This window comes from Zophobas morio, unplaced genomic scaffold (genome assembly GCF_036711695.1).
Source record: "Zophobas morio isolate AGI-343-1 ecotype UQ-CSIRO unplaced genomic scaffold, CSIRO_AGI_Zmor_V1 ptg000014l, whole genome shotgun sequence".
Taxonomy (NCBI): domain Eukaryota; kingdom Metazoa; phylum Arthropoda; class Insecta; order Coleoptera; family Tenebrionidae; genus Zophobas; species Zophobas morio.
In genome coordinates, this window is record NW_026972119.1 from 5,978,777 (window position 1) to 6,005,069 (window position 26,293).

A 26,293-nucleotide genomic window follows, 5' to 3' on the forward strand; every position below is an offset into this window, starting at 1 on the left:
GAGACATACAATGACTTACAATAATAAATACACTTTGAATCTTTAAAATCCGAACGCCTGTAATGTTCAGTTCCAGTTTTGCCGATGCAATAATTCGCGCTTTTTCACGACACACATGGTAGTGTTTGGTAGCCATAACAAGTTCCACCCAACGGCTCACTTTACCTCGTATTTAGATCGTGGTCAAAGTGTCGGAGCATAACGTCCAGGTGATGCAGTTAACTGAAATTTTATGGTGGCCGTAACTGTCCGGCCTTGTTGAACAATTGGTTTTTAGTGTCCCATAAATTTTTACAAGAACAAATAAGAGTTAGGCGATTTCTGAACTCTACCTGCCTCGGGTTTCGTCCGAATTTTTTCACTCTCTGAGCAAACAATTTCGACGTTTCAGTCACGGTCGAGTTCTTGGGGTAGGAAGGAATCAGGGCTCCACAAAATGGAATTCTCGCTATCGGAGCTCCGATCAGGCAACGACCAGCGCGGGACTCGTAGAATACAGGCTTCCAGATGATTTCTGGAGCGGTGAGGTCAAAAGGAAAGAGGCAAATGGCAGCGATCGCCGGTACCTTCCTCGAACGGGAAGTTTACCAGACGGTCCAAACTGGTTTTAGACATCCAATGTTGACCTGGGAGGAATTCAAATTATTACGGCTTTGCTGAATCATAATTGTGAAATTGTAAGGTATTGCATGTTTTCATTTTTACGTTAATCAATTCGAGTGTGTGGTGGATGAAGTGGCTGCAGACACGTGAAAATCTACATCCTGTATGCAAGAATGTTGCTGGAATTTTACTCGGAAAGTATGGGAAGAATTGTAGAATGTATGAAAGAAATGTGGAGATTTTCCGCCACATAGGATACACGTTTCCTTTACTCCGTAGTGATTAGATAAACAGAAATTTTTACACTACATTTCCATTTTTTTTATTTATTTTTTTATGAATTGATAACAGTTAAGCTGAGGAAATAAAATGAATATGTACATTTTTTAAGAACACACTGAAATTAAAATTCAATAATTTTTATGTTTTATTATAAGTTACTTTCTTTTACACAAAACTTGAAACGTTTGTTGTAGTTATAAAGAATGGAAATAATAATTCTTTTCAATCAAATTTCTTAATTATATTCTTAACATTTCTACGCACTTATTTGAAAACTAACCTAGATATACACTGTAGTTTTGTCAAAAATGGTTGGAAAAACTAATTAATTTTCTTATTTTCTAATGTCTCAAACATTAAATTTTGTACTTCTCTTAATAGTTGTTTAAGATTGCATGAAAAATAACACTACTTACTAAAAAACTCAGTTTGTAAAATTAGAGTTTCTATCTAATTTTTTTCAGTTTTTATTTTCCAAATGATAACTAAATGAAACATTGTTATATGAACAGTTTCACAAATATCACTTTTTGTTTTTTGAAGATTTATGCGGTGGAAAACTTTCATTGCGGTTTTTATTTACCTATTTATTTATTCGTTTCAAAATTTGATGGCAAAATCATTGTGGACAATGACCACGACGACAACAAATTTGTTGAAATTTTGCTAAAAACTAACACTGATTCATTGTTGTGCATCATGAAGCAGATTTTTTTTAATCATCCCGTGGAGAAACTTGATGACGTCAGTTTAAAAACTTTAAATACTTATACGGTACTGCTTGTGTCTTCATAATTCTGTACGGAATGAGTAAAAAGAATGATTGGATGGACCGATTTATTTTATCGATTATCTCAACATCGGTTCCTCTGATGTTGTCCTACTTGTACTCACGCGGTTTACGTACGAGGTAATAATTTACCAATGATTATTTTATTACACCATGCTGCTTGCATACAATTTCTTATCGTTTATAAACACACATAAATGTGTAGAACGTAATGAATTACGGTTGTATATAAACAACAAAAATTACAAATGACATATTTTTGAAAAATTTAACGCTTGAATTTTAAATTTTAGATCAAAATATGAGTGATTATTATCAATAATTAAATATATAACATAAATGAACCCTATATCTATCTATTTGGGTACCAAATGTAATAATAGAACATTTTGACGGACAATATCATTTGCCAATTTTGTATAATTACCAAACTTATTGTAATCGCAGACTGTAAACAGTACCCGTAACAAATTGGGTAGTAGGTAATGAGATATAAATAAAATGCGTAATTACACAGGGCGTTTCTTGTGAACTAATCAGTCTAAATTAGGGAATTAGTTTTACCAGAGAAAATCTACAATATAATTGTTAGGCAGATAATCTCCAAAACCACCGGACCGATTGTTGTCAAATTTTACATGTTTGTTAGAGATGGTAAAACACTAACCAAAATTTGGCGAATCATCCCTACCAACAACGGGATGACCTCAACTGCAAAATTTACAATAGTAAGTCTTATTTAAATTTTATAAGTATATTATTTTGAATGTTTATTTTTAAATATCAAGAGCTTCAAAATTTTGCATATTAATGTAATAAACTACACTTGCATTTGTGATTTATGAATCCGTGTTGAGTTTGCATTCTACGCGTCCAACGTTTGGACAATTTTTTTTGCAATTTAATTTTGAAACAGCAAAACCTATAGTTCTGAAATCTTGCAAACGTTTTAAAATTATTGTAAGTACAGTAAATCGTTAATCCAAATTTATCGGTTTACATCATCTCAACATTTGATGACGTCGTCTCAAAATTTTGCCGAATAAATACTGTCTAAAATATGGAATATATTATAAAGTTATACTTCTGGTTTACATCAATGCCTTCATATTTTGTAGAATTACTTATGCAGGGAACTCAAAAATGAATGACGAAATCATTTGAAATAATTGTATACATCTTCAAATGATATTGATGTTTAAAGCTGCTTTCGACCTCTTCTAATGAGATGTGTAGTAAACAAAAATTATTTTTTTCTATTTAAATGATTAAAATAAAACATGACTGTTCTTCTTTTACCAAAACCTGTCTGTCGCTGTTGCGTAGTGTCCAATAATTCTTTTGTTATATTACATATTGAATTAAAAGAAAAACAACCTAAAGTGTAAAAATAGCTTCTCGCAAATTTAAAACTCATACACAGTTCGTTTAACTTATAATTAACAAAGTAGTGGTGTTTGAACTGATTATTTATTTTCAACACCCTGCTACACACTTTCAGATGCCGCATCATGTTATTTGACACCTAACTTATTTCAAGTGGCTTTCTATATCTCAGGTCAATTTTTATTCTTGTTTTTTTTGTTTCTTGGTATTTCTCCGTGTTGCTCTCATGAATTCTTGGATCTAAGCTGCTTTTACGTTTACTTTCTTTGTACTGGTATGAGTTTTGTTTTTCATCGTGTTTTCTGTTTTTTTAACAGTTTATGGTAACTCAAACCAATTACTTCATTTTATTTTTTGTGATAGGTAGAAGGTACTCAAAGTATTAACAGTATGGTTCAGAAAAAATCAGAAATAAAAAATAAAATTTGTTTATAGAGTTTATACATATTAGGGTTGTTTATTATGGCATTAGGAATAGTACGTATATATAATAAAAAATTTGATTTCTCTTTAGCTTTTTTGAGCGAGAAATTTACTTTAGTTTTCTACTTATTGTAATTTTATTCTTATGTTTTTTTACTCTTCAGACACTAAAAAGTATTATCTTATAGTAGTCCAAGAACTATAAGGTTATGTGGCTGCCCCAGATTCGATAGTTATTTCATTTGAAATTTGTTCCCACCTTCTTTCAAAGTAGTCGACCATTGTGTATGGACGAGATCTTTTAGCATATTTGCTTTTGCATAAATCTTTGACGGATGTTTGCTGGGTTTTCATTTAGGGCTATATAATCAATGTCGACTTCAGTTAAAGTTGAATACCACGTCGCCAACAGACTGATCATTTTTCTTGTATCCACGAAATTAAAACGGGTTTTATACACTGTTTAAGTAACTAAACGAGCCTATTCATGTTGCTCTTAATAGCACCTGTCCATCCTCAACAATTGTTGACAAAGTTTGTTTTGAACCTTGAATCGTTCAAATGACGTGTAAAATAAAATAGTTATTGGGTCTACAAGCACGTAGGTATATTCCATAATCTACAATGATTGTTTTTTTCCTAAAAGCCTTGACTCTCATATAATTCGCGTTATAATATCTTGATCTTCTTTATATTTTGGAGCGGTTTTCTTCACATAGGATTTTGAACTTGCTTCTTTTTTATTCTGAAATACGATTCTTGAGAAATAGTGACTTTTATAATATAAATGTGCGATGACAGTTCTGGATCTCTTATCAAATCTTTACGAACCTTTGCGAACATTTTGGATGTCGTTAATTTTGGTGTTCGATCAGTTCTAGGATTGTGTGAGCAGTATCCCCTTTCTGTAATATTTTTTAATATTTTATACATCGTGTTTCTCTTCTAACCGAACTCCACAAACTGATTAGTTGCCATTTTCGAATCTTAATTGGTCGGATTAAAGCTTCCCTATTTTTCATGCTGTCAATCAGATTGACAGATCGCAAATTATTCATTGTTTTAAATAGGAGGATTGACGTCTCCAAAAAAGAATCATTATTTCAAGCCTACTATTTTACCAATTATTTGGTGTTGAAAAAAGTAATAGATAGAGTTTCTATACTTTAGAAAAACGTTGCTTGAAATACCGTTCTTAATTAATGTATTTTGGAAGTAGGTCGCATAATAGATAATAATAATTTTCGTTTAACTTGTACACACGAAGTGGGTTCTGTAATCGGAGTTGCTTATAAATGGCTTATAAACTGTGTTTCCAAATCGTTTACAGTAGGATACCACAATCTTTGTTTGAGTTTCTCTTCTGTGTTTGACTTTAGAATATTCGATTTATAAGTTACAGAACTAAAAGCTATGTGCTCGATGTCGTTCGAATTTCTGATTGAATATCGGTGATTTTGGTATTGTTAAAAATAAATGTTTCCAACAAACAAGTGAAAATTTTCCAAGATGAATAATTACCAGAGTGAACTTTTTTGAGAAATATGAAGTTATAAATATAGTGCTTTTGTGCGTAGAATTGAGCTCGTAATCCCGGACAAATTCTGACAAATCGCGACGGTTGAAGTATATGAATAGGGTGAACGAAATCACCCCAATCGAAACTTCCGTCCCGGTTCAAAAGATAATGAAAACTCGGCCGAAAAAATCCTCAGACGTATTCATAAAACTTTCAGCACTTAAATCCGGGGCAAAACCGATCGATCGTGATGGTATTGACACTACACTTAATACCGAAACAGAAAGCAATTCCAGCTCTTAAGACGAAAAAGAATAAAAAGTAAAAGAAAAAAGGGCATATTTCGTAATAAAGCGCGATTGTTTGTATTCCGCCCCGTCAAGGCTATCGCTGAAAGCATGTAAAATTCCAGGCGTCGTCATAGAAGTGATGGGAACAAGGAAAGGAAAGGGAAGTAAGCATCCTCCAAGGACCCTTCAGATTACAGAACTCCAAGGACTAGAGACATAACGTTTCTTAAACGTTGGAGCGCGCAACATCCACCGTCGTGCGCGGGAAAACTGGGCGTGAGAGGCGATCGATTGAGCATCAGGGGCTTGCTGAATCCCCACCCCTCGTGCATCCCTTCTGTGTCTGTGTCACAACCCGCTGCTGTCACATCCTAGGCATCGTCCTCTGTCAACAAGATGCGCGATTGCTAAAAAAGTGCACCATTGATGATCGTGCGATGCTTCCTGCTAATTACCGCAGCCGTCTGACCTCTCCCGACGGGATCGACAAGGTATGACGACATTTTTTATTACCATCATTATTATTATTATCTTGTATTCTTGCACGTCGACTGCTACGTGCGTCTGTGGAAACTCGACGTTGCTTGATGCTCTTTAGGTGTTGCGTGACGTCGGAAGTGGTAAATACAATCCCAACGAAAACAAAAACTCATAAAACTTTTAAATGTTTGCTTCTTTTTTTAAGAACTGTATTTGTGGGATTTAGCGTGCTGATATTGTCATTTCAATTTAGAATATCTAATTAACTGATTAAAGCGTCAGTAAGCCCTTGCCGTAGCTAATAACTTGAATTGGCAATTTGTCATTAAGAAGTTAACTGGGACCCAAGGGTATTATCGATATGAGAGCCAATCATGAAAGTCAATAATTCGCTATTTGCTTGTTAGCATTTGACCCTGTAGTTCTACTTACTTACAGTAGTGGATACTCAAAATGGGCCCGGATCAGATCGCTTCTCGTCCCTTGCAACTGCTCAAGAAACTGTCCCTTTTTCGTAAATCGTTCACTAAAATAATTTTGTTATTCAATCGGTGCTGTGTACTTTTGTTGTACATAATCAAGTATAATCTGAAAGAATTTGATTAAATAGTGGGTGGGCTTCCAGTTCCCACGACTTGGAATCACTGAACAATTTAGAGCTGTAGTTTACGTCTTGGATTAAGGTGTTCCGATTGTTTGACGATCGTAATAATACAACGCAAGTTAAGTTTATCTAAAGAAATAAAACAGACGAGTAAACTACGACATTTTATTTATGTCAAGGTGGGGCAAGCTTTCCTAAAAAAAATCTAAGAGTATTTCGAAATCAAATGTTTAAATGTTATGTTATTGTTTTTTGGTCTTTGATTGTTATACTTTTTAATATTGACTATTAACATTTTAACTGAATAAAAAAATATTAGAATTTTTTTTTTAATCTCACAGTTAAAGATAATTTTTATTTGTGACGAATATCTAATTTCGCGTTTACTCGACATTGTACAGCTTGTAAAATACGGAAATGTGTGTCTTCCGTTTCCTATCGTCTGCCGTCTGTCTGCCTAGTTGCCTCTTTTTATCCGCGTCTGTCTGTCTATTGGCGAACTTATTAGACACACAGTCTCCGAAACTACTGGATTTATTACTGTGGAATTTCAGTTATATTTTAAGATTATTGTGAGATGGTAAAGCGCTAAACGAACATTTCTCTATTAATTCCTAACAAAAAATTTATGACATCTCAAAATTTTGCCAAGTGAATCTCATTTAACATTTAGAGTATGGCAGGCTCTATTATGATAATAATCACCGATAATTATCGGTAATTTTATAATATATCCATAGTGTTAAATAAATAATAGTGGTTGCAGAATATTAATAAAATTGTATTTATCCTATAGAAGAAATTGAAGAAGTTATCTTAAAATTTTGAAAAATTTCGTTCAATTTAGGTTATTCTATACAAAATGTAAAACTAGACTAGAAAATGTTTTACAGTCTGGCATTTTTTTGTCTACTAAAAATGTGTTTGGCTTAATTATCAAGGAACAGCCCAATCTTAGGTTGTTGCTATGCGGGAAATTGACTCCGCGACGACGCAAAAGTCAGTTTCTAACAGTACACTAAACTAACAAATTTAGTCTACTATTTTAAAGAACAACTTTTGTTTTACAACCAGCGTGCAAAGAACTCGCCCTTTACTTCGTGGCGATAACGAAGACTTGACTTGATGCGTTTTTTAACTAGTTTTGTATTATTTTACAACTTCACCAGAAAATTAACAAACTTCGTGAAGGAAAGTGTTAAATATTAGTTCTGTTCACGTTCCAGGTGCAAGCAAAATGCTGTCTAAAGTTTTTAGATCAATTTTTAGTTTTTACGTATGGGTTAGACAAATGCTTTAAGGAATAGTGCCATTCTGACAAGTCGTTAATTCGTGTTTTTCTACTTTTCACAGCTTGCAGGAATCAAAATGTCAGTCTTCGTTTTTCGTCTGACTATTAGCGATTTTATTAAAGATATAATGTCCGTAACTATAAGAGGTCGTAAAACGCTAATCAAAATTTGTCAATTCATCCCGACCAAAAATTTAGCGACCGTCACCTCAAAATTTTGCTTAGTAAATCTTGTTTGAAATTTATATTGTGGTATCTTGAATTATATGTGATTTAATAATACATTTTGATTTTAACTTTACGGTTATGGGTTATCGTAAAAAATCAAATACTCCTATAAAGTTTTACAGTTACTTTTAGAACCAACCAACTTTTTCGAAACTTACACATTGTTATAAATGTTTGTGTATAATGTATTCCTCTGTATTCGATATAGTTTTTGTCTTTGAGTATATACCTACTGTTAATTTTGAAATTGTTTTTAAAGTATGTTATAAAATTAATGAAACAATTTATTTTATTGATTAAATTACAAACGGATTTTATAATTTTTTTGTATTTCTGAAATAAGTCTTCCAAAATTTTATTGAGAAAATCTTACATATACAAGTTTTCAAAAAAAAGAAAACAAAAAAGTAAAATTTTTAGTAAGACATTAATTAACTGACGAAGTTTTAGTGATTATAGAATACTAACAAAATTTTATCTATTCATCGAACCCAACACTGAATGCTTTGAAGGGAATTAGTATTTTAGTAATATGGCCTTATTTTGAAGGCAGATGATAACGGATGGAAATAAAAAAAAAAATTGTTTTGACTATATTTTTCCGAATATCTATTTGTGTAAATGTCAGACACACATGTCAATATGACAATAAATCTTAATAAAAAAAATATGTTAGGAGGAGTCCTTATCTTTGACACGTGGGATTTTTAATGTATGTTCAGGATGTAATAGAATAGGTATCTCCAGTTTTTCTTAAAACAGTTTATGGTCATCTTCTTTTTAGCATTTTGATAAAATCTTTCATCACGTGTCTTTAAAAATCAAGAACTCTATTATCTATCGAAATTTCGTAACGCAGTTTTCATCACTGTTTTCAGCTTACAGAACTGTATACTGTATACATTATCGATTTTTTGTCAGAAATGAGATACACTAAAAAGAAGCTTGTGTCGAAGAAGCAGCTTTTGATGTATCTCATTTTCAACAAAAGAATTCGACAAGATGTACGCATCGTGAAAATCGCGTTCTGAAATTTTCATAAATAATCGAGATATCGAAGTTTAAAAATACGAGATGAAAAATTTCATCGAAACTTGAAAAAGTATCATGATGGTAAACTGTTAGGACAGTCATCGATCATGTGAAGTTTTAAAAATGTTTTTTACATTTATTGAACTGAGTGATCGCATGATGATTTTTGCTAATTAACACAATAATTTAATCACCCCTGACGGAATTAACGATAACGAGTATGACGACCTTTTTTACCATCCTCAATATTGTTATTTTGTAATCCAGTGTGTTGGCTGCGAAAAGTCGATATTTGTTTCAACCTCTGTTGGTCTCGGATGTGGCATTTTGCTGTGATTACCTACTACGATATTATTAACAAATAAAATAAGCTATATTCTAAACATTCTGTTTTGTTTAATGATTTGTTGTTGAACGAATATGTCAGAGGTGTTTTCAGGCCGAAGAGTTTAACATTTCCACTCCCCTTGCCAATAATCAACTAATTAATTGCTTAATCTCTTACTGCCTTCGTAGCTTAAACTGTCAAGTTATCATTAAGAAGTTTAATGGAACTCAAGGCTATTATCAAAATGAGAGGCCGATCATGAAAGTCAATAATTCGCATTTGCTTGTTAGCTTTTGACCCTCCGTTCTCCTTACAATGACTGACTGGCTACCCAATACGATCCTGGATCAAATAATTTCTCTATCCCTAAAACCACCTTCTAGAAACTATAGTTTCTACTAAATTAAATTACTATCGAAAGATTTACCAAAACTTCATCAACTAAAAATTAATTAGGACTATTTAACTCTTATTCACTTGTTTGCTTTTGTCACCGCCATCTTATGGTTCACACTAAATCAAAGGTTGAAATAAATTTTAATTTATGTCAGTTGTAGAATTGTCCTGCAAAAAATCAATAATATCTGCATGATAATCTGCACTAATTGAAATAAGATGTAAGTCTTGTAATATAATATATGACATGGCAAAATTGTCTTACATTTTATTTACGTCTAATATATCATACCAATGTCCAAGAATTCAACCATCTCTTAGAATTTCGTCTCGAGCTTTCTTCTCAGATGAACGTTTGAAATTTTAAATTCCATTTAAACTCAATTTTTCTGTTTTCTCGATATTTCCTCTTCTCGTTATGTTTTTGAGTTTGCATGGATTTATAAAAGTTTACCTGATATGCGTGATGTGTTGGCAGAAAACCACTAGGTAAATGTACAGTGTGGAAAACCTTATGGAACAAATTAAGTGCATAATTGCATAATCAATGGCAATTGTCGAAAACGCTGAACCAGATCCATCCATATTTCTAATTATGCTATTTTTAAGTGTCATAACTTGTTCATGACGTCATCCACTTTTGTTCTATCAGGTGACACAATTTTTTTTAATGACGTCATTGTTCGGAAGGGGATGACCTCAAATAGGTACAACAACTATAAAATACGTGAATACTAATTATAAATACAAATTAATCTGTTTCAACGTTTTCGACAATTACTACTAGATTTGAAATTATATAACCACACTGTATATTATCGTCTGTGTACCTATATCTGTCTTACTAGTTGAATGTGTCCTTCAACATGAAATAATTTAAGTTATGTCCTATAGTTGTCTTTGTTTGTTTCCTGTAGGTGGTGTTAACGCAGCTTTCGATTGACATTCAAAACGAAGTGTAAATAAAAAAGTGTAAGCCCGCTCTGACCGGCGTTTAAACGTTATTTTAATAAACGTATTTTTGTATGCCAATATATTATAAATAGTTGTAATATTTATAACCTTTATTTTATGGAATTAAAAACATGTTTTTATGAAAAAATTTTAAACTTGACTGAATTGAAACTGATGGGTAAACATACTTCGTCCTGCCTATTTGTTTCAGTTTTCACTATTATAGCTAAACTACCATTCAAAGGTTGAGTCACAAGTCACTTGAAAACTTTTTATTTTCAATTGTAACTTCGCTTTTAATACATTTATTAATTCATATTAATTACAAAGCTGCGGGGAAGGCGAAATATGGGGCTCGCACTTTAATAAATGTTTGCTCTATGAAACCCAAAACATGCATTAATTTATAGATCTCTCACATTTATTTTTCAATTTAAATAGTTACCTCCTACAGTTTTACACTGGGCAAATCGTAGAATTAAAGTCTCAATAGCTTTTCTCTGGTATTCCTGCTGTATGTCTACTCGTATTTGATTAAAAGGTGTTTGATCTGATATACTGTTATATGCTTTATATTGTCGAGAATAGTTACATATTGAAATTTACCACATTTGAATCCGAATCGTGTTAAACCAGAGAAATTCGAATTTTTTATACCTACCGTTTGGGCGTGCTCCTGCTATTATTTTTCGTTTATCATAATATAGCACACGTTGTAACTAAAGTTATCTAAACAAATTGTAAAAAATATGCTCATGTAAAATCCATTTGTAATCGTATTCCACTCCTGTTTGTCAACAAAACATGGAAACGAAGAGAGGAAATGAGGAAATGAGTGCCGACCGGGAACCACTAAAACGAAACACTAGAAAGAAATTTCTAGCTGTGGAACAGATGCAGGTTTTGTATGTTAAACAGAAAACATATCAAAACTTTTTAATGTCCACTAAGTACGAAGCTGTCCCTCCCATATTCGAATTGTTAGGTTTATTACATCACGGCAACGTGGATTCTTTAAATGTTTACAATGATCTTGAAATTACTCGCACTTTCTAACCAGGAATTTAAAAATATTTTACTTGTTGCACAGCGTATGTGTATGTTTGATATCCAACATCAATGTTTCTTTCGATTACAGTCGGACCACCTTTATCCGAAAAACGAGCGTTGTTGAAAATCACATTTAACAACAAAATAATGTTAGGATAGAAAATATTTTCTCATTTTAGTTATTGAATGTTGCGAAGATCCACTACCATGAATACTTTGTGTTGTTCAGAAAAAACCATTCTTGGTAAATATTTCGTAAACAGCAATACTCACACACGGTTTCTGAAAGAACAGATTTTTATCACGCAAACAAGGCAAAAGATGAAATAACAATAAATGAGAAAAATTGATACGTAGGTCCAAAAAATTCTGTCTAGTCAAATGTCTCTTATCTGTCAACCCGACTGCATAGTAAAGATGATAAAGTATTGGTTGCCTACTTGTTCCCCGAAAATAATTACCCTGATATATAAAAACGGCAAATAAAAACTCCAAGATTTGATCCAAGTATATTTTTTATTGTACACCCGTTATGTTATTATTAATTTTTGTCTCTCATATCAAATGAACTGTCACAATGGATCTTGTTTTTCGTATCATTTTTCCTGGTGGTAGGTGCTATAGTAAAACTGCATAATATACCTATACAGATTACAATGAAAAATATGAATAGATATTTTTGAGCCATTTTGATAATCTTGTTAATGTTCTTCTATTGCCACATTTTTGTTATCATCTGTTTACATGACTAGTCCGAAAAGCGATATTTTACTAGACGAGAAAAGTATGTGATTCAGAGAAACTTGCGAATACAGTTTAAACAAAATTTTTAGATGTGAGACGTTGGCGGAAACTTTGGAATTAATCTAACTTTGGATGTCATCTGATTTGTACTGTTGGAGATACTGAAACTTGTTTTGTTTCTACTATAAGATATTCCTCGATTGTCCTCTTCATATTATATTTCTGCGACTGTATCTCTTCAAATTAGTGATGTCGCTACCATTATCAACTAAAATCCTTAAACTTCTCCGGAACGTGTGGCCAATATATTATTCTAGATAGTAATCTTGGACAGGCTGCTACTTTAGTACAGAATTTTGCATGTTGTGGAAACCTACGGTTGCGTTTCCTACTTCGATAGTTTATGAAAAATCGAAGATGATCTACATTTGAAAACCAAATATTTCGTGTGAACTCTAACATGGGTGTTACCTTAATCACCGACAACTACTAAAGTTTCTCCGTATGTTAGTTTTGGAATTTTAACATTTTTTAACAACTACTAATAGCTCTACTATACAAGATAAAATTTACAAGTCATAAAATTCTGAAGAAATTATGATCCTTCTTTCGAAAACCTTTGCCTTCTTTTTTCGCTTTACAAACGTATTTCTTCTTCTCGTTCAACATAGAATATTTACTCCAAGGTTTGGAAAATGCAATGACTTTCAACTGCTGACATAAGTCTGCAAGTCCCCATTTATTGTCTTCGTCTTTATTTTATATAATCAGTCATCGAAGATTTTGTATTCATATTTTTCGCAGCGTTCTTTTGATTTGGTAAATCTAGGGTATGCACCAACTTTTGCAACTTGAATTGTGTCAGATGAAACACCTTCTTTTAAACAAAAATGTGAATTTTTCTTAGGTTTATGTTGGCAGAACGGAAGTAATTGCGTGACAGATATGACAAGCGTGATAATAAATGTAGGTGATGTTTTGGATACATTTTGCAAATTTTAAATGTCAACACTCTGCCGCTGACAACCGGAAATTGTAGAAAACATCATGATACCAATTTCAACTAAAAATCCAGTATTGCCCACAGACTCGTCATTTCTGATCACGCGATATTAAAAATAGATTTCCCTTACTATTGTTTTCTGTAGAGATGAGAACTATACCTACTTAAGCTAATTAACTTCAATTTTAATAAAATATTTACACCACTGCAACAAGTAACATTCAGATTCATAAAATAAAGATCCTGGTTCTTGATATTTATTGTTCTCTAATAATATGATTTTAAGTAGGCTTCCAGATTTTTTCCTAAAATCTTTTTAAATATATATTTTTTGCTATATTTACTGTGCTCATGTGAGCATACAAAATTATACTGAAAATAATTGTTGTATTATAAGGTACTCAATTATTTCATACATAGTAATTTACTATGTCTTCTTCCATCATGATCCAAAGAACATCGCCACAAAATTTTTATTATCCTCATTGTCGTTATTATCTTGTATTCTTGCATATCGACTATACGCGTAACTGTGGAAACTCGATGTTTCCTTGATACTCTTTTAGGTGTTGCGTGACGTCGGAAGTGGTGATCTTGCCGTGATGGCTGCACATTTAACAGAGTTTAGGCGATTATGGGACCATTCAGAAACAGAAGTATTCTAAAGTCTTAGATTTGTATTGCTCTTTTTTATTGAAGAAAACGTAAAACGTGAAAGAATATGTTGACCTGAAATTTTTATGGGAGTAATTAATTGCAACGATTAAAGCGTTAGTTAATCTCTTGTTGTAGCTAATAGCTTGAGCGGCCAGTTCATCATTAAGAAGGCAATTGGGATTCAAGGGTATTAATGACATAAATTAGAATCTTGAAAGTCAATCATTCCCTATTTGCTCGTTAGCTTTTGATCCTCCCACGAGGATCAACATAAATTTGTCGTTAAAATATACAAAATGAAAAATGTTTATAGAGAATTTCCGTCACGCCGCATGCACTTCGTGGCGTATTTTTCAAAAATATTTTGCTACCAATATAATTTTTCTTAATCTTATTTAAATGTACCTTTAAATACCGTGTAAAGAATGAGTTACTTGTTCGAATTTTTAATTAGATTGTGGTATTTACGGTCACACTGTATACGAACGGACGCAATTAATTTCTTATTTTTGTTTTCCAGTAAACTAATATTTTTAAAAAAGTTCTTAAACATCTGACATTCTCTGTGTATGAAAGTATGAAGTCGCTATAAATCTGAAACTTTTTATTCCATTTCTTTCTTTTTTTTAATTCTAGAAGCAGTTTTATTCTTGGAAGCATTCAAGAATTTCTACAGTTAATTTGTCTCAAGTCCTTCAGAGGCACACAATCTCTTCGATCAACGACAATCCGTTTCGTTGGATTTAATTTACTAAAGGGTTCATTTGCCTCCAAGATTGCCAGTCTTGATATATCCTGACCTTATTTTCGAGGACGCGCCTCCACACTAAAAATCCTCGGCCAATAAGAATTATTTATTGCTCTAGGAGCAACATTTGAATTTCTCCAAACCAAGACAAAAGAAATATCTGTAAAAACTGGAATAAAAACCCGTTCGCTTTTTCATAATACCGTCAGATTTTTCCATGCGTCCTTGACAATAGATAGCTCCATTAAATCCCTGCGTGACACCAATATCGAAAGATGTTCGGAATTATTACACTCGTACCCTTTTAGGTTGCCTTTGGTGATAAATTTTAACGGCGATACCGAAAAAGCAATTTTATGAAAGTTGCTTCAAAGTTCGCTGCGATCGATTTTCAATTATGAATGTTTATAACTAAAATTTGGTAATGAAAATTATGACCGGGCGATATAAACTGGTGAAGTGTGGATGTGGCGTCGACGTCTCGACTTTAAACCACACCATGAGGATTCGTTTTATGGTAATTTTTCCCTTGTGGTACTGTGTTCTGTTCGGAATAAAATAAAAAGTCTAGTGACTTTACATTAGCATGAAAGTAGAGGACTGATGTCTTTATATGTTGACAAATGTGCCTTATATATTCTAATCACGTTATTCAACGCTAACAGATGTGAAAAGTTTTCTCTTATATTGAATGTGAAAAGGCTTTGAGGCGTTTATTTAGGAGTATTTACAGGAAATGAGCTCTTTTATTAATAGTTTGTGTCATAAAAGCGGTTACTTGTCTGTTAAATTTACACTTAAAACGACTTAATTGATTCATTTTATTATAAATAACTGTAATTTTGCTGTGGCTTTTATAACGATTATGAGGTTTATGAACTTACTTTTAATAGCAAACACTGGTTTTTCTTGTGTACCTGTGTTATCATTAATGTCGAGTTCTACAAAATTTGCATGCCGTTTTGGTTAAAGCTTATTTATATTTAAATTTTTGTTTTCTCTGTGCCATCGAAAATAAGCTGAATCGTAGTAAATTGATTTAATACAAAACAACATATCAAAAAACAAACAAATGTGTTATTGTTAAACCACAAACATATTTTCGAGTTTCCTTAAGATTTTTTTAATTTAAAGTTATTAATAAATTAAATTTTTATGTGATAGCTCTACCTTGTTTGTAGAATTAAAAAAATAATAAATTATTGTTGCTACTATTTGGCTGATTTTCCCTTACTGTTTAAATTAGGAAATGAAATTAAGTAGTTCTTACGATAACAGTGTTGTAGCTAGCTCTAAATATCTTGGGTATCAGAAATTCAGATCAGTGGCTATTTTAATCTCGCTTCATTAGTAACGTGACCTATCCTCGACATTAAGTATTTCTTTAGAAGTAAGATATTAGGTACAAACATAAAATGAACTTTAAAGTTGACTTCGAACGAATGTTTTTTAAATCATTATTAAAGTAATAAAAAGAAATTTAGTAATCATTTCAAGATAAGATAAAATTAGTATTTTTCTAGGACGTTAGTTTTAGAAAACAATTATTTTTTTTTTGAGTAGGGAGAATGTGAAATAAGTGAAATAAGTTTCGTTTTAGCACAATCGATAAAATTGAAGCTTATTACACTAGGCGATAAAAGCAGAACCATTACTCGGCTATCATCCATCATCAACTGTTTTATATTTATTGTTCCTTCCAATGCTCACTGTGCGGTCAAATTGGCGGTGTCATAAACAATGCATTTTATATGAGAGGTATAACTCGGTTTTTAGTTATAAAAATTGTATTGTCAATTTGGCGACATTTTTTTTTATTAATTTTAAATGAAGATTGTAACATTTATTAAAATCGAGCGATATATCGGATAACGTCAATGACGTGGTAGTTGTGAAGTGCAGGATTCATGTACATTCATGACAACACCCCCACGAAATCTCTCATACAAAATGCATTGCTTATAGGTTTTCTACGGTCAGCTTAACGTGAGCTGCACAATAGAAAGTAAAAGTGATGTTTATGGATCATAAATAAAGAAGCAGGTCAGTTGCTGCCAGAAGGGGCGCCTTTTTGCAGACATTACTATGGGCATTTCTTCTTAAATTTTACAGTTACCGAATGTTTACAACATAATTTCAAATTCCGGCTTTTTTTAAATTTAAAATTTAAAATGTTTGAATTTTTAGGATGTACAGTAACTGTTGAGCATGTTGTTTTTTGAAAATGTGTAATACGACTTCCGCTGTATTGTTCTGAAAATCAAAATGCTTATTTTACTGTGCGTTTAGATATTTTGACTTTTGCAAAGCAAGAATTTTCCTCATACTTAAAAAAAAAACTTTTGCTCCTTTTTTCTGGTATACATTTATTATCTATTAAGAAAATAGTTTGAATTTAAATTTTTTTGTGTCTAAATAATAATATAAAATAGGGGATTCACAAAAATGATAGTGGTCGGCTTTTTACGGTAGGTGAAGAATATGCGTCTAGATTAAAAGATACCAAACCTACATAAATGAGAGGTGTAATATTTTGCCAACATATCCTAACGAAATTATCCCCACTATTAATAGCCACAAAGACGGTAAATTACCTGGTGTAGACAGCATCAAAATAGCGACTATAAAAGAAATAAAATATTATTTAACCGAAAGTCCAAGTCACACCATAAATAAAAGAATAGAGACTGGTCGCCGATCCACTGCGTTTACAGTAAGTATATTAGTTCCAATTCATAAAAACCAAGACATGTTAATAATGTAAGTAATTGTCGACTTATTTCACTCATAAAAAAATTTGCAAACTTGGTCTAAAGTCATTTAGACAGGACTTCGCTCTCACCTGAAGGCAATATTCAAACAATTTCAGTGTGCTAGAAAAAAAAATTTCGACAAGGGTGGGATCGAACTAATGTGAGCAGAGCTCAAGTTCTCTAAGAAATTCACACGTCCACCGGCAGTCGTTATCCACCAAACATTAGCTATGAACACAAAAAATTTTGTAAAGTAATTTTGATAAAAATCAAGACAGACTCATAAACCACAAATATAGGATTATGTTATGTCATAAAGTGTAAATATGAGTTACTATGGAAAAAAAGAGTTTACGTCATTCAATTGTTGCTGGAGATGATTAGATAAATTTTGCACGAGATTCTTACTATATGAGGCAGTTTATTTTACTGAAGAAATCAAGAATGGCTGACTCCTTTTTCTCAAAATTTTGGGAATGCAGTACTGTTATTATATGTATGTATTGCACTGCATCTATCCAAATTGATATATGTGTCCTTGCAAAAATGTTGATGACATCTTCACAAACTTTTGTAATGGAAAATTTCACTTAAACCATATACGTAGTACATTTGAAAGCGAGGAAAAAATAGAGAAAACAAATCCTTCAGTTAACTTATTAACTAATTTATGAAAAATAAGAATTTTAATGAAAGACAGAAAAATGTGTTAAAATTTGGACCAGGTAATAATGTGGAAACAAAAATGAAATAAATAAATCAAGAATCGAAAAATCCTGCAAAACTTAATTTCAAAACGAGTTTATCCTAACACAATATAGCAGGTGGCGTTTAAATAAAGAACACAAAAACGTGTGTTTAAGAAGCAGTAGATGAAGTAAAATAAAAAGAATTCGATAATATTTAGTGTGAAAGAAATTCTTATTCAATATTCAGTTATCAATTTCTGTATAGGTACATGAAAAGAAATTAATCACTTAGAACACCGAAATTTTATTGTATTGTTGCCACGCAGCAAAGGCCTTTTGTACTTTACCAGCAATTCGAACGGCCAGTCGTTTGGTCCGTCGGTGAAGAAAACCGTCGAATTTTATTTTACATATATTTAGTTAAACAATTAATAATATAATTTAAATATTTTTGGGGAAAAGATTGAAAAAACATCATCATTTTTTTTCTGCTACACGAAAAATCGAAATGGAAAAATTATCTGAACACATATGCACATAAGGAAAAAAATATGCATAAAAAAAATAAAATACTTACAAAATATGCAACAAAAAGACGTCAAAAAAATTTTGATAAAACAAAAATAGGACAAAATTACCGATCAAAATAGTCTTCATAAAAGATAAAAAATTTTTTCAAAAAATAACACACAATTTAAAATTAATGCAACAATCTGCTACAACTTAACGAATCCCCTCAACTAATGTTTAATAACGGTGCAATTTACTATTACACAGGTATAATAAGTAGTCAAGATTTAAAAAATACCTAACAGAAAAAGTTTTGAAATCACAATGTAAATTTTCAGCATAATTTTGCATTTATGTCACCTGAAAATAAATAGAAAAAATCTAAATAACAGACTCAAAAGATACACAAAAAAATAGTTTCCGAGAATGTTTGACTAAAAATTCGCAAGGAAACAGATAGACGGAAACGGAAAATCGATATTTTCACGCCATAAATTGGGAGATGTTCAGAAAACAAGAAATGAAAATTTAATAAAATAATCCTGCTACAGTACGTTTTGGAAATTAAAAACAGAAGAAGTTAATTTAACCGAAACTTCAGTAAACACTTCCCAATAAACTCTAACATTTAAGAGCACTATTTTCAATTAAAATAATAGTTGTAGTTAAGTATGTTCCAAACATAAAAATGTTTTCAAAACAATTCTGAATTTAGAAAAAACAATAACGATAGTTGCAATGAATAATATTATCAATTGCAGTGATAGGTAAAACGTAAAGACGGTCCATAATGCGATAAAATTAAAATTGGATTTAATTTTTAAGTAATAATTAACATTGATAAAAACCTAACTGAAGAAATAAGACACAATGCATTGAATAATAAACCGATACAAAAAGCCTAATAGCCACATTTGCCTTTGGGCACATCACAACACCCACGATCTCTGCCAAAATAGTCATGTCAAATAGATTCTTGGGGGGTATTCCAACGGTCAACGGGAGGAAAATTGAAAGATACGCTGTAGACTCTAGAAAAAATTCTTCAACGCAGTCTAATAGAGTTATAATTTAAAAGTATTTTCAAACATATAGAGTGTTCCGTTTAACTTATACAATAGAGCTGTATGTTTACTTTCATAGAGTAAGTTAGAAAAGTATTGTAATAGAATCCATTTGGTCTATTTTATGTTTTATCGACGTCTCACAATCATTTCCCCCAGAATATAAAAAAATTGGTAGAAGTTTCTTTCGGCAAAAATATATACATATACCTATATGAAACAAACGCCGCCTCTTTGAAAAATCTGAAATCGGATTTTGCGATTTTTGTTTTGTGATAATCTCTACAAAGTAAAAATCAATGGCGTAAATAACATCCCCCACAGCCCCTGCGCCGCGGGGACACAAATTGCAAGGTACCGTGGTCCGCACAAGTGCGATCGATAGAAATGTACATATTTATCAAATTCGTAAAAAATAACGGCAAAGATTACCACAAAACAATGAACAGGAATGTATTACGAGTCACAGTTTGTTTTATTTATTTTTTTTTCAATTTTTAATTATTCATTGTAGGTGTGCAAGTTTTATTAGCTGGGATTTCTTCGAAAACAGTAACAATTTCGATTTCATTCAATATTCTATTGTATGGAGGGTATCTACAACAAAATACTAATATTTACTAATTATTTAATGTTTAAACTGCGGCGAGTAACATATGACAGGATGTATTTGCCTATTTAAAATATTTCAAGAAAGAGATGCTGAAGTTTTTAGAATATGTATCTTTTCTTTCTTTTACATCCTTAATAAGAGTAGGAGAAATATATAATTACAACAGATGTTAATATTGAAAGAGAAAATAAAATCATTGAGATGGAATCCATAGGGCAGTCGCCAATTAAAAACAAATGCGATTTTATAATTTTTATATTTGTTCTAGTTTGGTGAAAAAAAGGTTTTGTGGATAATAAAGATATGCAAAAATTAACCTCAGAATCAGCACAGGCGCAAAATTTAAAAGTACAGTGTCAAATTTTTTCCTATGTAGACATCTATTTGGAACAAATTATCATTTTAAAATAAAAAATGTAATAAACTCCGTCAAATAAGTAGACGAATAACGGCAAACTTGATATAAAACTAACGCAATTCTTGTTTTACAGTTGCTTTGAAATGGTTTATTCAAATTTTTCTCAAAGTAACCCCAAATTAATATAACAGCACATTCGCTGTTTCCCGCTGTGTATAAGGTAGTTCAGTGTTGGAAATTGTCTCATTCACATTCAGGCAGAGACCACTTGTTAGGATATTGCAGTGTTTGTCTTCAGGCGAACTGATACCTAAACCGGAAACTATTATCGACGTCCCAGCAGTTTGAAAAACCAGCCGTTATTTGTTGAAAAAAAAAATCAAGAATATTGTCTGAATTTAGAATTTATGTGTAAAATATCCGAAAAAATGTGTGTATCTGTACATCACATTTTAATGTAAAACTACATTATCATTATGTTTGTTAACTACATGTCTTCATAAATTTGCCTAAACCTTTTTTGTTTTAAGTAATAATAAAAATTGTTTTAATTGTACTACGAACGATAAGAGCTTTGAGATTTATTCCGTTCGCGTTTGATCTATCACCACATCTATTAGTATATTTACTAAGCTTTTTCATCGCGAAGTTGTCAGACAAGTGGTTGTGTAAATAAAACAAAATAAATTCAGTTTGAAAGCCTTAAATCGTTCATAGAACTTCATCGAGTTTCATGGATGCATCTAAGGTTCTAACTTTATACAAAACAAATAGAATTATGAAACAAGCTTAAAAATAATTCGATAAATTTGCTTCTAAATTTGAAAAAAGCTATCTAGAAACTGATTGTTTTTTATAATACTGGGAAGCATTACATAGAAGAAAATTGCCTTAACTGTTGTCAAATTAATTAATTGTGGTAGGTTTCGATTTCTTTTTCCGTAATTGCTATATAATTGTTCAGATGGGCAATCTAATTATTTTAAATTAGTTTCAAGTCAGAAGGCAAGAATTTGGAACGGAACTGTATTGATTTTGTGCGGAATTTATCTCACAGCAACCAAGAAATAGACATATCTATGTTTTATCTGCAGCAATCACGCATTTTTGGTAACACATTTTCGTAGCCCGTTTCACAACATGTTGCAGTTACATTTAAAAAATGTGCTTTTTGAAAAATCAACGAACTCGTTTCGAAGATATTATTACGGCACATCATGTTCTATTCTCTTAATAACAGTAGACATAATGAGATCGGATCTTATCTGTCAAGAGCTATTTCATATCAGTTTATTATTTATATTTTCTTTTTTTTCCAGATTCATCTGCCATCAAAGCATTAATCTCGTCTGTCAATCGCCGGTCGAGCATTAAAACCCTGTTATCGCCCCCTTCGTAGTTCGAAGCAAACTTCGATAAAAAAGGAAAGAGGTATATCATCATTGGAGCCAGCCATCCTAACATGCCGTCGTCGTATGCATTACACAGTCCGCATGTCAACATTGTCAACTGATGTCATCATGAAACTTTTTTAAACAGTTTTTTTATTCAATTCGCTGACGGTGAATTTGTATTTAGGTTGTCTCCGTCATAACCCAATCGATTGAATTCATTTTCATGGTTTTGCTTATCGTAATAACATTCAATAAATGAACCATAAAATTGTACTAAAAGAATCAAACAGTCCGCAACTAATTCAGATGTAATTAAGTAATGGATGCGTGCGGAATGATTAATGAGAATTGTACGAATTGATTTCACAGTCACACACGAAGATTTTAAATGTTAATTTATCATCCTGGAAGGCTTTTAATTACAAAAGCATTGTTAATAATTTTTTTATCGAAACTCTTTAGTGCTATAGAATTTCCTTGAAGTTACGGAAAAAGAAACACTGGTGTGTTGTACTTCATCGTGACGGCCAAAATTATTAATACTGCTATTACAGTGGTCTTAATTACTCTACCTAAAAAGTTCTAATGAAGTGTTCATATTAATTAAATGGGCTGGCTAAAATCTTTGTATAATTTGGCTGCTTATATTAATCAAGTGGAAATTGCTTAATGAAGATTAATATCAGTTTTATTATTTACAGGAAAGTGCGCCCAGATGGACGGAGGATGGAACAGACAACTTGTTTTGAACATTTCTAAATTAAGAGGAAGTAGGTATTTAAATGTCGTTGATGAAATGATACATTGAGAACTCGGAAATAATTAAATTTGCATTTCAAATTTGACATCCGTGTGCATTCTTTTTGTGAATGTTGGCAAAACAACAACATGGATGGAACCACCATCTATTTAATAAAAATGTTAACCCTCATTTTTGCAAGCTATAATTCTAATAACGTAGGTTTTAGGTGAAATAGTCTTGGAAATTTGAATTTTGAACCATCTGTGAAATAGTTACCCTATGATATTTAAAATAGCTGCAAAATAAAAAAAATATGGACTTAAATGTCATCATGTGATATCTACCATTACCAGAATACTGAGATTTTCTTAAAAGTTTGTAATCCAGTTGATCTCTCCTAAACTTAAATGATTTAGTGACATTATTCTGATTGTGGTCTGCTAATATTTTTATTGAGATATTTAAAAACTTTATTAAAAACAAAAATTAAATGCTCAATTGTTTTGATTCGTGCATTTTTTGAACTATTTCCTGACTACAAAACCTGTGTTGACGTAAAATTTTGACAACGTACGAATTATTTTTAGGCTTTCTTCCGATGAAATTAATTTTCTAAGATAATCGTTGCTGGAACAAGTATGTATTAATGACGGATAATGCACGGTTTATCTAATTATATATATTGATTTAAAGTGGCAATATAATCTAGAATAACATAGATACACTGTGATTAAATATGTATATCCCCATGTCTACATGTAATTACACATGATAAAGTATAATTAAAGAAGAATCAATAATTAATAATGTTTTGTTGGGGAAATCAAATACCTAGAATCAAAAACATTTGTATTTTTTTTTAAATGGGTAAAGCAAAGACAGATTTGTAAAAGAACAAAAACTGATTCTTTTGTCCAACAGCTGTGATGATTAGTACCTATTTTACTGCAAATAATAATCAGTATTTTCCATATTTTTGACAGAATTTGTCTCTCTCTTCTTTCGTACATAGAAATGACAGATGTTTTGTAGTGTTGATATTCTAGCAGAAAATTACTGAACACATTTTAATAATGAAAATTAAATGATCTTTCTGAATTTACAAGAATTTTAGGACATCTAATATTTTCCTCCTATCTCCACAAAAAAAGATAATTTTATTTTTTGGTGAACGGTAATATCTGGATTTAGACACCACCTGATAAAAGACATTTTTTAAATCATAATTATCTACTGGTCGTGCTTAATATTGTAAAATAGTATAGAAAAAGATTGCAGTAAAAATTAGGAGCGATTTATTGTATGTCCTATTACAAGAAAAAAAAAAATGTTGCACGTTAATTATAGTATAACTTAAATGCTAGAATGTTTAAAAGACTGGGAGATAACAAAATCTAATTAAATCTGAATTAAGAAAAAGAAATGGAAAATGCTTGTCACAAAAATTAAAACAACCAAAAATAAAAAAGAGTAGGACATTTAAATTGAGGTGTGAAATAACCTAATGGAACTGTCACACTCGGAAATAATATATAAAGATAAAAAAAAACACATTTCATAAAACTATATTTTGCAAGATCCTGTTGGTTTAAAATTTATAATCTTAAATTCAAAAGTGGTGTTTGGGTTTAATTTGAGTTTAAATTTAAAATCGTGTCAAGCCAGCATAAGAGAAATCGATTTTAGTTATGATAATGATGACATGAAATCAAGTTACAAACTGTATTCCATATTTATTTTTGCCATTTCTTTGGCACACGACATACTTGTTCAATAAGGCAAGATGTGTATAATTTGTTATTTATTTGGTGACGCACTGTTTGTCTGTTTGTTTATATTTATATTTATATTGTTTTATTTATTTATTGCTTAAGTTAACGATCTTAACTTAAATCATTAAGACCCGATTTATAGAAAGCGAAGTTAAAGTTAATTCGCGATTAACTTTTAACTGAGGTCCGTTGCCAGGCAACGCACATATTTTAACCAATCACGGGCTCATATTCCACATTTTAATTCTCTGTTAAACTAATCGAGGATTAAATATTTAACTCGATGTTCTATAAACCGGCCCTAAATGTCATAACATTTATTCCCACGACAAATATACAAAATTATGGTGTTATAAGCGACAAAACTCGTTTTTATTTATTTTGTAATAAAATTGTTTATTTGTTTTTTATGTCCAATAAAGTTACATATTTGTGTTGATACCTCAATAACGTTATTTTTTTTAAATGAAATTAAAATATGTCTCGTCGCTGCAGAATTTAATATATCATTGATAGTTCACAGGTTGGAAAAGATATACCTACAGATTAATTTGCTTAGTAAACTTATGGTTTCAAAGAGTGCGTACAAATTTTACTTAACGTTTGTAACTAAGTTAACGAAATGGAAACAAAGTGACGCGAAATTTTTTTCTGGATTTTGTATAATGGTAAAATTTTGACTTTTTCCTTGTGACTACGTAAGTCGATTTTCTTAAGGATGTTTTAGTACCTAGGGTCATTTACGGATTGGTTAGAACTGATGTGTGAAACATCAGCGTACCTATATAATTTCATAAATTATATAGTTTTTAAAATGTTGGATTTTAGTGTAACATATGTTTAACTACTAATTTATATAAATATATTGATAGTAGTAGTAATATTTGTTTTTTGTTTCAGATAATCGAGGAACATTAAATAATATCGTCGCTTCACGTTAATGCTCTACATCTACCCTGTAGATCCGAATTTGTTTGAAATCAGGCGACAAATTCGGTTCTAGAGAGGTTTGTGTGGTGCATACAATGCAACGTGACTATAATAAAAATAAGTGCTAGTGTTACTAACAGTATCATAATTGAAAGAACTGTTCTATGTAGAAAACACAAATTGTATGAATTGAATGAATGAAGATTTAACATATTGCTATTGTCAATACTAACATGTAAATAATTTGAAATATTTAGTAATAAACATTTTACATACATTCTTGAGTTGTATATATTAAACCTATTAGGTATAAGTACTAGGACCAGGTTTATAAAGGCGTATTTGATCATGTGACCAAATTCAACTACTCAAAATGTCAAGATTATGATTTAATCTTTATTAAAGATTTAATATGACACTGAGTCTCATTATTCTTTTGAATATGTCTAGGGCCGGTTTATAAAAAGCGAATTAAATATTTAATCTTCGATTCATTTAGCAGAGAATTAAAGTGTAGAATATAAGCCCATGATTGTTTAAAACATGCACGTTTAATTCGTTTTATATAAACCGACCCCGTAGTTTTTATATATACTATATTCTGAAATGTGCTCAGTTTTTATAGTAACTTTTAAAGATTAATTTGTTACAAAGTATGTG

General features: G+C 31.2%; 1 long non-coding RNA gene across 1 annotated transcript in view; it reads left to right on the top strand.

Moving 5' to 3' along the window:
• Window positions 1-25,864, top strand: part of LOC135129162 (uncharacterized) — a 37,286-nt gene extending 11,422 nt beyond the window's left edge. Inside the window, exons 2-5 of the long non-coding RNA XR_010280519.1 lie at window positions 5,416-5,784; window positions 22,115-22,226; window positions 22,891-22,959; window positions 25,604-25,864. This is a non-coding gene — a long non-coding RNA (uncharacterized LOC135129162). The remainder of the gene's footprint in view (window positions 1-5,415; window positions 5,785-22,114; window positions 22,227-22,890; window positions 22,960-25,603) is intronic.
• The last annotated feature ends 429 nt before the right edge of the window (window positions 25,865-26,293 follow it).